General features: G+C 38.1%; 1 protein-coding gene across 2 annotated transcripts in view; it reads left to right on the plus strand.

Annotated features, from left to right (window-relative positions):
* Positions 1-10,201: 10,201 nt before the first annotated feature.
* Positions 10,202-12,594, plus strand: part of SDCBP (syndecan binding protein) — a 27,803-nt gene continuing 25,410 nt past the window's right edge. For both annotated transcript variants that reach the window (XM_011359184.2, XM_011359183.2), the window contains exon 1: positions 10,202-10,358. The gene's annotated coding sequence lies outside the window, so the exon portion shown is untranslated. The remainder of the gene's footprint in view (positions 10,359-12,594) is intronic.

Genomic DNA, 12,594 nt, shown 5'->3' on the forward strand with positions numbered 1-12,594 from the left:
CAACATTAAGCCATCTGGTGAAGGCGTGAAGACAGATAAAGAAGTTGCAAAAATATTACCCTCTGTGTTTAAAAGAGCATGATGAAAGCTTCTAAATCAGATTTTTTTAATTTAGATAAATCTGATCTCTTGGAAACAAATGCCCCTGTATCCCAAAGAAGAAAGCGCAAGCCCCAAGATCAAAGACTCCTAGTTGAGATTAACTGAGTTACTTTTTTATTTTTTTAATAGATGTTTATTGTTTTGTTGATGCTCTTGTTATAAAATTGGGCAGTGTGGTCTGCCCCTAACTCTCTTTATTCCATATGCTCTGTTATTTTTAGTGTATGCTTCTGCAGAATGCAAAGCTTTAAATGAATGCACATACGATTTTATCAAGAACGGGCTGTACTAAGAAAACGATCAGAATAGCTTCAGAGCAAACTGCAACCATATATTTCCCTTTCAAATCTTAACACCAATTCTTCAGTCAAAGTCACTTTTCCAACCTCCGTTCTTCTATAATTTTATTTTCTTTTATTATCTAGAATAAAATCTTGAAAAATGGGAAGCCTTTTAAACACTTTACCTTTTCATGCTCCTTTTCTCAAGAAGCTAGTAAAAGATATGCTCTCCCCAAATGAGAGAGTGAATGAGGGGATGCAGGAGTCAGGGACTGTGCGTAGGAGAGCAGTGGTGTGAGGTTAAGGACCATGATGATGGAAAGTCTTAGAAAACAGCTCTGCAGCTGCTAGAAGAGCAAATTTCTCAGATAGAGCTCTGGAAGAGAGGTTCCGGGAAAATGGGACTGAGGGGATATACTTGAGCGCATGGAAAAGTAACATATACAGGTATTTACAGGTCTTTGGAGGACACCAGGAGGGGTTGAGCTATAAGACCGTAGAGAGCCAAGAGATAGGACAGTGCTTGTGCCTCCCACTTTGTAGAATGGATCAGATCACACATTCCTCATTGGCTCTTAGGATTTTAGACTTAAAAAAAAAAAAAAAATAGACGTCGTCCTATTACTTTTCAAGAGTTCTAGTAATAACTCCCTACTTTTAATAAAAGATTCACTTATACTGTGCACATAGAACACTGCCTATTTTTGTGCCCGTGGTGTAGCTCAGAATGCTGCTCTGCCTCCCGAAATTCTGGTCAAGAAACCCCTTCTCATCATCTATGTTGTTGTTCTTGGGTATCCTTATCCAGACCTCCGATTTCAGAGAACAACAATACACCTATTTCTCCGAATTTCATATGTCAGGCCCAGATCGCTCACCTGAAAGATTCTCCTGCTCATTTTATACACATCTCTAATAGACGTTAGGTTTATTGTGATGCAGGCCTGCTTTGCAGAGGGTGGGACTGCATAAAGTCAATTACTAGACAAGAGGCTGATTCTCAGAGAGGAAACTAGAACTTCTGAAATAGTGCAGGGCGAGATAAGGAAATTGCATCACTTTCTGGCCTTGTTTTGTTGTTTTTAATTGTACAGGCAATCTGCTTCTTACCTAGTGGTTTTGAGTTACTTCATTGTGTAATCATTTTGAAGGAATTTTAAGTGACAACAAGGAATCTAAACTTAAGTTAAAAATGTACAAGTTGGAGTGCCATGGATGCAAATAATTAACTAGGTGACTATTTAAGAGGTACCTTTTGAGCATGGCTAAAGGGGAAAGGTGAGCAGGCAAAAAAAAAAAAAAACTGTCTTACTCTTTGGCCTGGCAGCTGAAATATTCTATCGGCATTGATAATTATGGAAATCTTAAGTTCCGAGTTGTTAAAATGTGAAAAACAATGTGGATCCTAGAAACAGGAAAATACAATAATTTTAGAATTCTAGAAAAGTTTTCTGTTCCTTAGGCATTGTGCCAGGCATTTAAGACATTTAAAGCATAGCCTCAGCGCTAAGGGAATTTCTATAAGATGAAGTAATGATTCATAAAGAAGAAACAACACAGGAGAAAAGCAGAGAAAAGACTACTTCTGCTTACATGTAAAATTATATGGTAAGAGCAATAACAAGAGCTGAAGGATGAGGGTGAGATTCAAAAGGTCAAATTAATATAATTGCTCCATTATCCACACACAAGAAACTAAATAAACGAAAGAAATGATAGTAATTTTTTAGGTGAATGAAGTTTGGAAATTATGCATTTTCCTAGCAGCATAAATACAACTAATATGGTCAATTCTGAACATCTGGAACATTTTTGGTTATGTGTAACTTGGAACAGAGTATTTGGCATCCTTTTTAAGGGTGTATGTATTCACAACTTAGGGAGGAATCCCAAATAGAATTCCTCAGTCAAAAGCAAATACAATTCTTACCATATTGAAAGAGAATTGACCTATGTAGCAGAGAAACACCAGTCAATTAATGATGGAACACAGGGTGACCCAATGGCAATGGCCTATCTCCTGTGGAATGTGGGTGTATTTGGAGACTTCAGGGATTTTACTTTCTTAACAGAATCCAGATGCTCTTAGATATTCTAGATGTTATTAAAAATTAAACTAAATATAAGCGGCCACAAACTATTGTAGTTAACGTTCCTATAATAATTGATTTGAACACTGATATAGAAAGAGCTGTATCCTTCTACCAACATAACTATTTCACCTCTACTCTTATATATTATCAATGACTTCTTTATATTTTCTATTAGAGAAATCCTGTATCAGGTGGGCTAACCGATATTTTAATTTCTCTCCTTGTAAGTATTATCCATCATGGCCAGTGCAAGAAGGGAGAAAATAGAGCTTAAACAAAAGAAATGACTCAAGTGACAATTGGAACTCCTTTTCTTTTTTTAAGTCACAAGTTACTTTACCTTTGCTTTAAAAGTTTTCTGCAAGCCCATAAAATACTTCTATTTTGTGAAAGTAATTTCTAAATACAGTAAAATTCATTCTAATTTTTTAAGAAAGCAGAATTCAATCTCTGCCTTTTGAAAAGGTATTTGAAAGTAATTTCTAAATACAGTAAAATTCATTCTAATTTTTTAAGAAAGCAGAATTCAATCTATGCCTTTTGAAAAGGGAGCCAAACACCATACTATACATTAATTTAATATACTTACAAGCTATGCTAATTTGATTAATTAATTTAACGTATTTACAAGCTATGTTTAATTTATTGGTATGTCAACCAACCATATTTTTATCACCTGTCAAAGGTGTGGCTCATGATTGTGACAAAATTTTTTAGTGGAGATGACCACTTCACTGTGGCAAAATCATCTATGATGGGAAAACTTAAAAAATAGCTTTAGAAACATTGCAAATACCTGAAAAAATAATAATTTATCAACAGAGACTATTATTTACACAGGAATGTTCTATTATAAAATAACCAGCTATAAATATCCAAACTGAAAAAGTGATATTTACTAAGGAATAATTCTTCACCTTTCGCAAATGTCTAGGCTTTACAAAATGATTTATTTCAGTGTTCTCTTTAAATAAGGAACACCCATTGCACATTTAAAAAGTGACTGAATTAATAAAATATTATTTGCAGTATATACATATATTTTTCAGTAACATATTCTCTTTTAAGTGAGATTCTCTAGAATGTACATAAACAGGTAGGTTCAAGGAAAGTCAGCTGTAGAGTATTTTAAGTGGTGGTTTTCTTGTTCGACAAAACATTGTTTATAATCTTGTTGATATAAAACCCCTGAGGAGGGAAGTGTGTTCCAGAAAAAAGACTAACATCATAAGGAGTTTACGGCAGTCTGGTTTGTCACGTGGCTGAGATTTTAACAAGGAAGAGGAAGTTACATAATTCGATAGAGCAAGTGACCTGCAAGTGACGGACTGTTTTTTTGTCTCTATGGTAAAGATAAATCTTTAGAATAACAACAATGCTAATCGAGATAGTACTATTCACTATTAATATTTCAGGAAACTTAAAAAGATAAAATTCTCAGTTCTGAAAATGGAATTAAAATGTGGTTATTCTCATCTTTACTTCTATCTGTAAGCAACATTATAAACCAGGAGGTGATCCAAGGAGGCGGCCTTTTAAATTACATCACTGCATTTAAGGCATACATTGGAACATTAAGGAGATTTTAATAATTATCTAATAAGAAGAGAATTAATATAATTTTTGGTTAGTTGTACACCATTATGTACACCATTAATCATTAGAGAGTATTTATATCTGTGGATCTATTTTTGTATCAGACCACTGAAAGTCCTAAAGCAACATGTTCTGGAAAATAACTACATTAGCGTCAGTATCTAAACTATGATCATAGTTCGGGCCTAAACTGATAATGTGCTGCTTTTATTATGGCTACATAAATATTATTCAAGGATGAGTCATGTAGAGTGATATGATTACATTTCCTTTCTTGGTCAATTTGCCTCATTTTTTCACACTGCTTTATACTCTAATTTTTTTTTTTTAATCATTAATTGATCTCCCCATTCCAAGAAGCAAGAATCCTTCTCTATTTTCAAATACATCACTTTTCTTAGAGAGATCTGTCCTAGATCTCTCTGTCTTCCAACTTCAAATGAGATTGTTGCTTTCCAGGCTTCTTGTGTAGTTGTCATCTCAGAATCTCTCTTCAACATCATCCTTCCACTCTTTGGTCTCTCTCTTGTGCTGAAATTTCTGTATTGTGGGAACTTTCTCACCCTCTTTTCCTTTTTCTTGTTGTATTCTTAATTTTGTGCAGCAAATGCACATTTACTTGGTCGTTCATTTCCTGAAAAATGGACTGTGACAGAAAAACATTTTGATTCCTTGTTTATAAAAATGTCTTCTTTCTATCACACTCGAATAATATAGTTTGGCTCAGTATAGACTTCTGGGTTAGAAATCACTTTCCCTTATAATTTTGAAGCCACTGCTCCATTGCCCTCTAGCTTCAAGCATTTTTTGTCAAGAAGTCTAGTCCATTCTGATTCTTAGTAATGGGTATATGATCGATTTCTTCTGTATGAGAGCTTTTAGGATCTTCTCTAATGTTCTAAAATTTCACAAGGATGTGCAATAGTGTGAGTCTTTCCTAAAATGAATTGTTCTGGACACTCATTGGGTCCTGTCAAACTGGAGACATATGTTCTCCATTCTGGTACTCTTCTTGCATGCTGTTTGATAATTTTCTCCTTTCATTTTCTCTTTCTGAAACTTTTAGAATTTGGATGCTAGATTTCCTGGATCAATCCTTCATCTTATTATTTCTCTTCTATTTACCATCTTTTTTGTAAGTTTACTTCTGTTTTCTTGCAGATATCATTGACTTATTTTCTAAATATTCTATAAATTTTATGTTTTTGTCATAATACCTTTTAATCTCAAAGATCTCATTTTTATAATATAAATTTTGAATGTTTCTTAAAAATATCATCCTGTTCCTTTTTTATGAATGCAATAAGTTGTTTATCTCTCTAAAAAATTAATGATGAATTTTTAATATTTTTGTCACTGTTTCTTCCCATTTCCTCCCCCCCCAACCCGCCCCCGTTTGTTTCTTCATGCTAAAGGCTTCTTAAATTTTTGGAATCTTCGGTATCTCTTCATTTTTAAGAGGTGATTGTTGAGAGTTCCAAGTAGGATGGTAGAGTAGGTAAATGCTGTGCTCATCTCCTCTCATGTCAAAATTACAATTAATTTCTAGCACAATCAACCTGGAGAACTATTCGAAGACTAGTTGAACAGAACTCTTATAACTAAAGATATAAAGAAGAAACCACTTCGAGACTGGTAGGAAGGCAGAGATGTGAAATAGGCTGGTCCCACACCCATGTGTGGCAGTTGAAGATCAGGTGGGATATCTCAGTTCTGCAGGTTCCCCCTGAGAATCAAGGAGTTCCAGGCCCACACGAGCCTCCCCAGTCCAAAGCACCAGTGTTGAGAAGAAGAATCCCCACACATCTGCTTGTGAAAATCAGCAGAGATTCTGTTCTCAGTGAAATGGAGGGCTGCTGGAAACCCAGACATCCTCTTAAAGGGCTCATGCACATATTTACTTGTGTGCAGGCACTCACCCTGGGCTCTGGTGGAGGGACAGTAGATCAGGGGCACCAGAGATATACAGGGTTTCAGGGAGAGGAGTGAAAAGACAGTTGCCATTGTCCCTGTGTTGAGTCCTCCTCCAACGAGGCCAAATCTGAAATCTGAATCTGCATTAGCCAGGTTAACTTTACTTTCCCTACCCTGGTGACTTCCTAGACCCCTGACCCACCCAACCCTCTCACCCCCAGGGGCTCTTTCAGTAATAGGCAGCCAGCCAGCTTTGGCCTGCACTGTAGGGTTTCCTAAAAATTCTCAAAGGTACGCAGACGTAGGTGGTGGACACATCAAGGTTATTTGGCATATCGAGATGTTGACAGGGCTGGTTCCTTTTTGGAGTCTCCAATGGAAAATCTGCTCCTTATCTTTTCCAACTTCTAGAGGTTACAGGTGTACTTTGGCTCCTGGCCACAACATTTCAATCTCTATTTTCTTCCTTACGTCTTCTACTACCAACTTTGATCATCTATCTCCTTTCTCCTTCTTTCTCTCTCTTTCTCAAAGACTCCTGTGGTCATGCCTAACTGAGTAATCCAGAACAATTTTCCCATCTCAAAATCCTTAATATAGTCACATCTGAAAAAGTTCCTTTCATCATGCAAGGTTACATATTTACAGGTTTGGGGGATTAGGAATAGACATCTTTGTCGGGGGGGCAGGGCATTATTCAGCCTACTCCCACTGATAACTCACACATCACTTCAAATTTAATAAATCAAAAACAATGTTCTAATCTTTCCATCTCCTCTATCTGCTCATCTCAGGGCACACCACCTCAGCGTGTGTGTCAACACCACCACCTATTCGCTCATGCCAGAAACCTGGTACTTAGCATAGGTACTTCCCTATATTTAATCCACATCCCACCAACCACTAAGCTTTCCTGATTCTTTATCTTAACATTTTTAGATTTCTCTGATTTTCTCCATCTTCACTGTAATTGACACATCTCGACTACTGAGGTAGTCTCATTGTGTATCTTTGCACATCCCAGAGTTGGCCACACATTCAATCCATCCTCCAAACAATAACTAGAGTAACCATTTTAAATGCTACATTTTTCAGTAGCTGCTGTAGAGCCCTGCTCACTTCTCTAACTTTGTCTTAAACCATTCCATCCCTTACTATTGTGTTCTAACTAAAACGGCCTTTCAGTTCCTGAAATGCATCAAGCTTTAATTCAACCACAACACTTTTGTGTTTGCTAGTCTCTTTGCCAGAAACATTTGTAACTTAGCTAATTCTTACTCTGAAGCTTAAAAGTCACATCTTCAAAGGATACCTTCCTTGAATTCCTAGATTAATTTTGGTTTCCTTGTAAAATCTTTCCATACTCCCCTGAACTTTTTCTTCAAACACTCAACACAACTCTATTTGTGTAATTATTATATTTTTAAGTAATAGACTTTATTTTTTAGAACAGTTTTAGGTTTACAGAAAAATTGAGCAAATATAGAGAGTTCTCAAGTACTCCCATCTCCCCAAACACACTTCACCCTATTAACATCTTGTAGTAGTGTTGTACATTTGTTGCGATTGGTGAACCAATATTGATACATTATTATTAACTAAAGTCCACAGTCTTCAGTCAGGGTTCACTCTCATACAGTGTGTTCAATTCCATCAACAATTCTTTGACACCAATTTGCTGTTTTACAATTCAATTCAATTTTGGCACTAACAACCCAGTGTTAGCATAAGATCCCACAAGTTATAGAACAAGATCTCTAACATGACAGTTTCCACATAGACGAGAGCTGCAAATGGGGTCCCCATGATATCTGCACTTCTGTCCAACTGGGCTACAAGTATGGTTATGCCCCAAATCTCTCTTCAAGTTTGATGATTAGCTAGAATGACTCACAGAACTCACTGAAAGCACTATACTTATGATTACAGTTTTACTGTGAAGGATACAATTGATCAACCAGATAAAGAGGTACATAGGGGAAAGTCTGAAAGAGTCCCAGGTACAGGAGCTTCTGTCCCTGTGGAGTTGAAAGTGCGTCACTCTCCTATACATTTATATATCCGCTAATCAGGATGGTCCATCAAGCCTTCGTGTTCAGAGTTTTTATTTGGGATTTAATTACATAGGCACAATTGATTAAATTATTGGACCCAAGCATAACTTAGTCTCTAGCACCCTGGAGCTGAAAGTACCAACTCTCTAATCATATGCTTGATGTTTCTGGAAACCAGCCTCTACCTTGAAGCTATCTACAAAGCCTTCCCCCAGGCTCAAGCAACCTCACCAACATAACAAGGGTAAATCTATGACTACTGAAACTCTGATCCAAAAACTCTGATCCAAAAACTGGGACAAGTACTATATATATATATATTTATGTCACACGTACTGTCTTATGCCTTTGACAAATGAATAATGTCATATATCTATCGTTATAGCGTTATACAGAATAGCTTCCCCCCATCCCCCGCAAAATATCCTGTGCTTCATTTATTTATCCTTCCCCAGATTCACCAAATTTCTGGCAACCACTGATCTTTTTTTCTACCTTGATAATTTTACTTTTCCCAGAATGTCATATAGTTAGAATTATGCAGCATGTGTAGCCTTTTTAGACTGGCTTCTCTCACATAGCAGCACGTGTTTAAGGTTTTGAATGTCTTTGCATGTCTTGGTGGCTCATTTCTTTTTATTTCTGAATAACATTCTATTGTGTGGATGTGCCACAATTTATACATTTGCCTACTAAAGGATATCGTTTGCTTCTACTTTTGGGCAATTATGAATCAAGCTGCTATAAATATTCATGCGCAGTTTTGTGTGGACATAATTTTTAAATCATTTGAGCAAATATCCATGAGCATGGTAACTGTTTCATATGGCGAGACTGTGCTGAGTTTTGTAAAAACTTTCAAATTGCCTTCCAAAGTGGCTGTATCATTTTGCATTACAAACAGCAATGAATGAGAGTTCCTGTTGCTACACATCCTTGTTGGCATTTGGTGGTGTCAGCAATATGGATTTTAGACATTCTAATAGGTATGTAATAGTATCCAATTATTGTTTTAATTTGTAATTCCCTAATGTCATATGCTTTTGACCCTCTTTTCGCATACTTATATGCCATTTGTATATCTTCTTTGGTGAGATGTCTGTTCAGATCTTATACCAAGTTTTAAACTAAGTTTTTTTTTATTGTTGAGGTTTACGTGTTCTTTGAATATTTTGGATACAAGTCATTTATCAGATATGTATTGTTCATTGTTAGCATAAAGAAAAACAATCGGTTTATGTATATTAACCTTGTAACATGCAACCTTGCTATACTTGCAAATTAGCTTTAGGTGTTTTGGGTCAATGCTTTGGGATTGTCTACATAATCATGTCATCTGAGAAAAAAAACAGTTTTATTTCTTCCTTTTCAATCTATTGTGCAACTATTTTTAAACGTCTATCTTATCAGCTAGACCATAAATTGAGGGCAAAGTTTTCATCTTCTTGTCATCTCTTTTCTGCTTAGATTTTTGTTAGTTTTATCACAGATTAAATTATTGTTGCACTAAATAAATTAGCTAGAAATGGAATGCTTCTAAGTTAATGTTATTTTGTATTCCAGTTACTCCATGCTAAATGTGGTAACCTTAGGTAATTTAGGTAAACTGTGCCTCAGTTTCTCTGTATGCTAGCAGATGTTGTATTTCTTATCGAGTGACGTAAGGACCAAATAAGACTAGAAACATCAAGGTCTTAGGACTGTGTCTGTAATACAGCCCTAAAGAAATTCAGATTTTGTGTTAGGACACAGCTATTTCTTTTGCGCAGTTCTACATATAACCTTCAACAGCCAACATACTTTAGTTTAGATGGACAAAAAGTAATAAAAGCCAAGGAAAAAAGTTGTAACAAAGAGGGCGGTTAGTAAGAGGAATGTCTCAGAGCCTGTGGAGTGGAAAGCGTAGTGACTACAGTGGTGGCGGAGGAAATCTCCAACACAGGCTTGCAGGACTCTCTTTGTACCGGAGGTGATGGGAACCATGGGCGGCAGTGACCGGGCCCATGAGCACGATCTATTGGGACGTTGGAAAAGGTGGTGAGCATAACCGGTGGCAGCATGTGCGGCTCTGCGTTCCCCTACATGGAGAGGCCCCACACCCGCGCCGCGTCGGCCTTACCACCCCGCTGCCCTGTTACCATGGGGACGGGTCACCTGACCCGGCGCCGCGCGCCTGCGCGGGCGGAAGGCGGGGGCGGTGCCATGATGCGCCTCCAGGGCGGTCTTCGTGAGCGGGCCGCTTTCCTCCCCTCCGGTCTCGGAAGTCCGTGCCAGTGACTGGAGGCGACGGCGGCAGCAAGCTGGTTACTGTGGCCTAGGTAACAGTCCTGGGGAAAAAGGGGGACACTCCTGTCTGGTCCCGAACGAAGGGACGAGGGGCGAAGGCGTGGGGACCCCGGGTTATCTAGCGGAGAGCGTCTTGGTCTCAACGGTTTTCGGGAGGTGGCGGCGGCGACGACACCCTCTCCTCAGTGGGCTCCGAGCCCCTCTGTGCGCTCAGCAAGGCCTGGGGTGGAGGTGTGCGCGAGCGGCGCGCTCTGACCGCCCGCGCGTATGCGGGTGTTGGGGTGCGTATGCGGGTGTTGGGGTGCGTATGCGGTGTTGGGGTCTCGCCGGGGCCGGGAGTGGGGGACGGGGTTGGGGACAGAGCCCTAAGCCTGGGCTCGGGGCGCCGCCGTCAGTCCCCGCCGCAGCTCTGGACTCTTTCTCATTCCGGTTCTTTTTGACCTTTTTTGTTCCTCTTGAATGAGAGCCCCAGAGACCGGTGAAGGACGAGCCGCTGGCTGCGGTTCCTCCCGGAGCTTCGCATTCCTTGGGGCTGTACTTAGTCACCGTTCTTGGTGGCAAAATCGGAACGTCCGAGATTTGGAGGGAGTCGGGGGTGGGCTGTTTGTTGAGTGGGCGAAGCCTTGACTTTCTGGAAGGAGGTAGGGGAGAGGTGGTTCCCTACCCTTGTTTTTGGATAAGTTGGAGGAAGGGGAGAAACGTTTCCAGTAGGGTGTGTTCAAAAGGAAATATCCCATGAGATCTTATGACTCAGACCTTTCATTTCAAGATTTCCTGGTAATAATGGGAAAGTAAAGGCATATGGACCTAAAAAGTTTTCCTTTTCACTAAAGTGGAATTATTTAATCACGGTTTCTTTTTCAGGTGCCAATTTTCGAAAGGCATTTCTAGATTCCTTTAGTCTGTATGTATTATCTGCATACACATTTATGGTTATTTTTTTTTCCATTATGTAAGTCCATTACTTAGAAAGTACATGTGGTTTATCAAACTCTTAACGTGCACTTGCTTTAAAGAAAAAAAACAATCGATTAAAACGGAAAATTACATTGAAAAACAGCCTCAGCTGTTAGCTTTATCGCGCGCACACACACGATTAATTTAAAATCAAATATGTCCAGTCTTTAGGTTTTCTATTTGCGGTTGAGGGCAAACAGTAAAAAAGATGTTTTTTTTAAAAAAAAAATTCCTGTTACCAACTTAGTTTTGAAAACGTTGTGCTTTAAAGGGTACGTAGATATGATACAACGAATGGTTTGTGCCACAGAATAAAAATAAGGAAGTGGATGTCTTTTGAAAGGTTCAGGAAATAGTCACTACATTACTCTAAATATAACTTTGGCAGCATTAATTTTTAGGTATGTTTGTGCATTATAAGAGAGGATATAAAAATTATGACCAAAAGAGGAAGAATTTACTAATCGTTGGCATCGGATGTACTGTTCAATAAAAACCACTTCCTTAAATTGAGCATGACTCAACTATTTTTCTTGTTTTTGCCAGACTTGGTTACCTTTTTTTAGGTAGTAAATGCCAAGAGTTTCTAAAAAGAAAGATTCCCCCAACTTAAAAATAATTCCTACATCTAGTAATAGTTATATTAGCACTTAACTAATTTGTTTCCAAGTGCTGCGAACATTTTTTGTACACATATTTAGTTTTTGAGGAGGTAACCAGTAACGCGGCTCAAAATTTAAACAACGAAAAAGTATATAGTATAGTGTCCTTTCTTCTAGGTTCTCCAGCCAACCATATTCCCTTCCTGTAGGAGCCAACCATTTTACATTTCTTAGGTATCCATCCAGGGGTATTTTATACCTATACAAACAAACATGTAAATATATTTCCACCCCTTTTTTTTTTTATTGTCGTAAAATACACATAAAGTTCACCTTAACCATTTTTAGGTATACAGTTTAGTGGTATTAAATGCACTGACATTGTGCACTCATCACCACTACCATTCATCCTTAGAACTCTCTTCATCTTGTAAAATTGAAACTATACCCATTAAACAATAACTCCCCATTCTTTTCTCCTCCCATCCCCTGGCAGCCACCATTCTACATTCTGTCTTTATGATTTCGACTAAGTACCTCATATAAGTGGAATCATGCAGTATTTGTCTTTCTGTGATTAGCTTCTTTCATTTAGTATGATGTCCTCAAAGTTTATCCATGTTGTAGCATATTACAGAATTTTCTTCCATATTAAGGCTGAATAATCCGTTGTATGTATATACCACATTTTGCTTATCCATTTATTTCT

Source organism: Pteropus vampyrus, unplaced genomic scaffold (assembly GCF_000151845.1).
Source record: "Pteropus vampyrus isolate Shadow unplaced genomic scaffold, Pvam_2.0 Scaffold45, whole genome shotgun sequence".
Taxonomy (NCBI): Eukaryota; Metazoa; Chordata; class Mammalia; order Chiroptera; family Pteropodidae; genus Pteropus; species Pteropus vampyrus.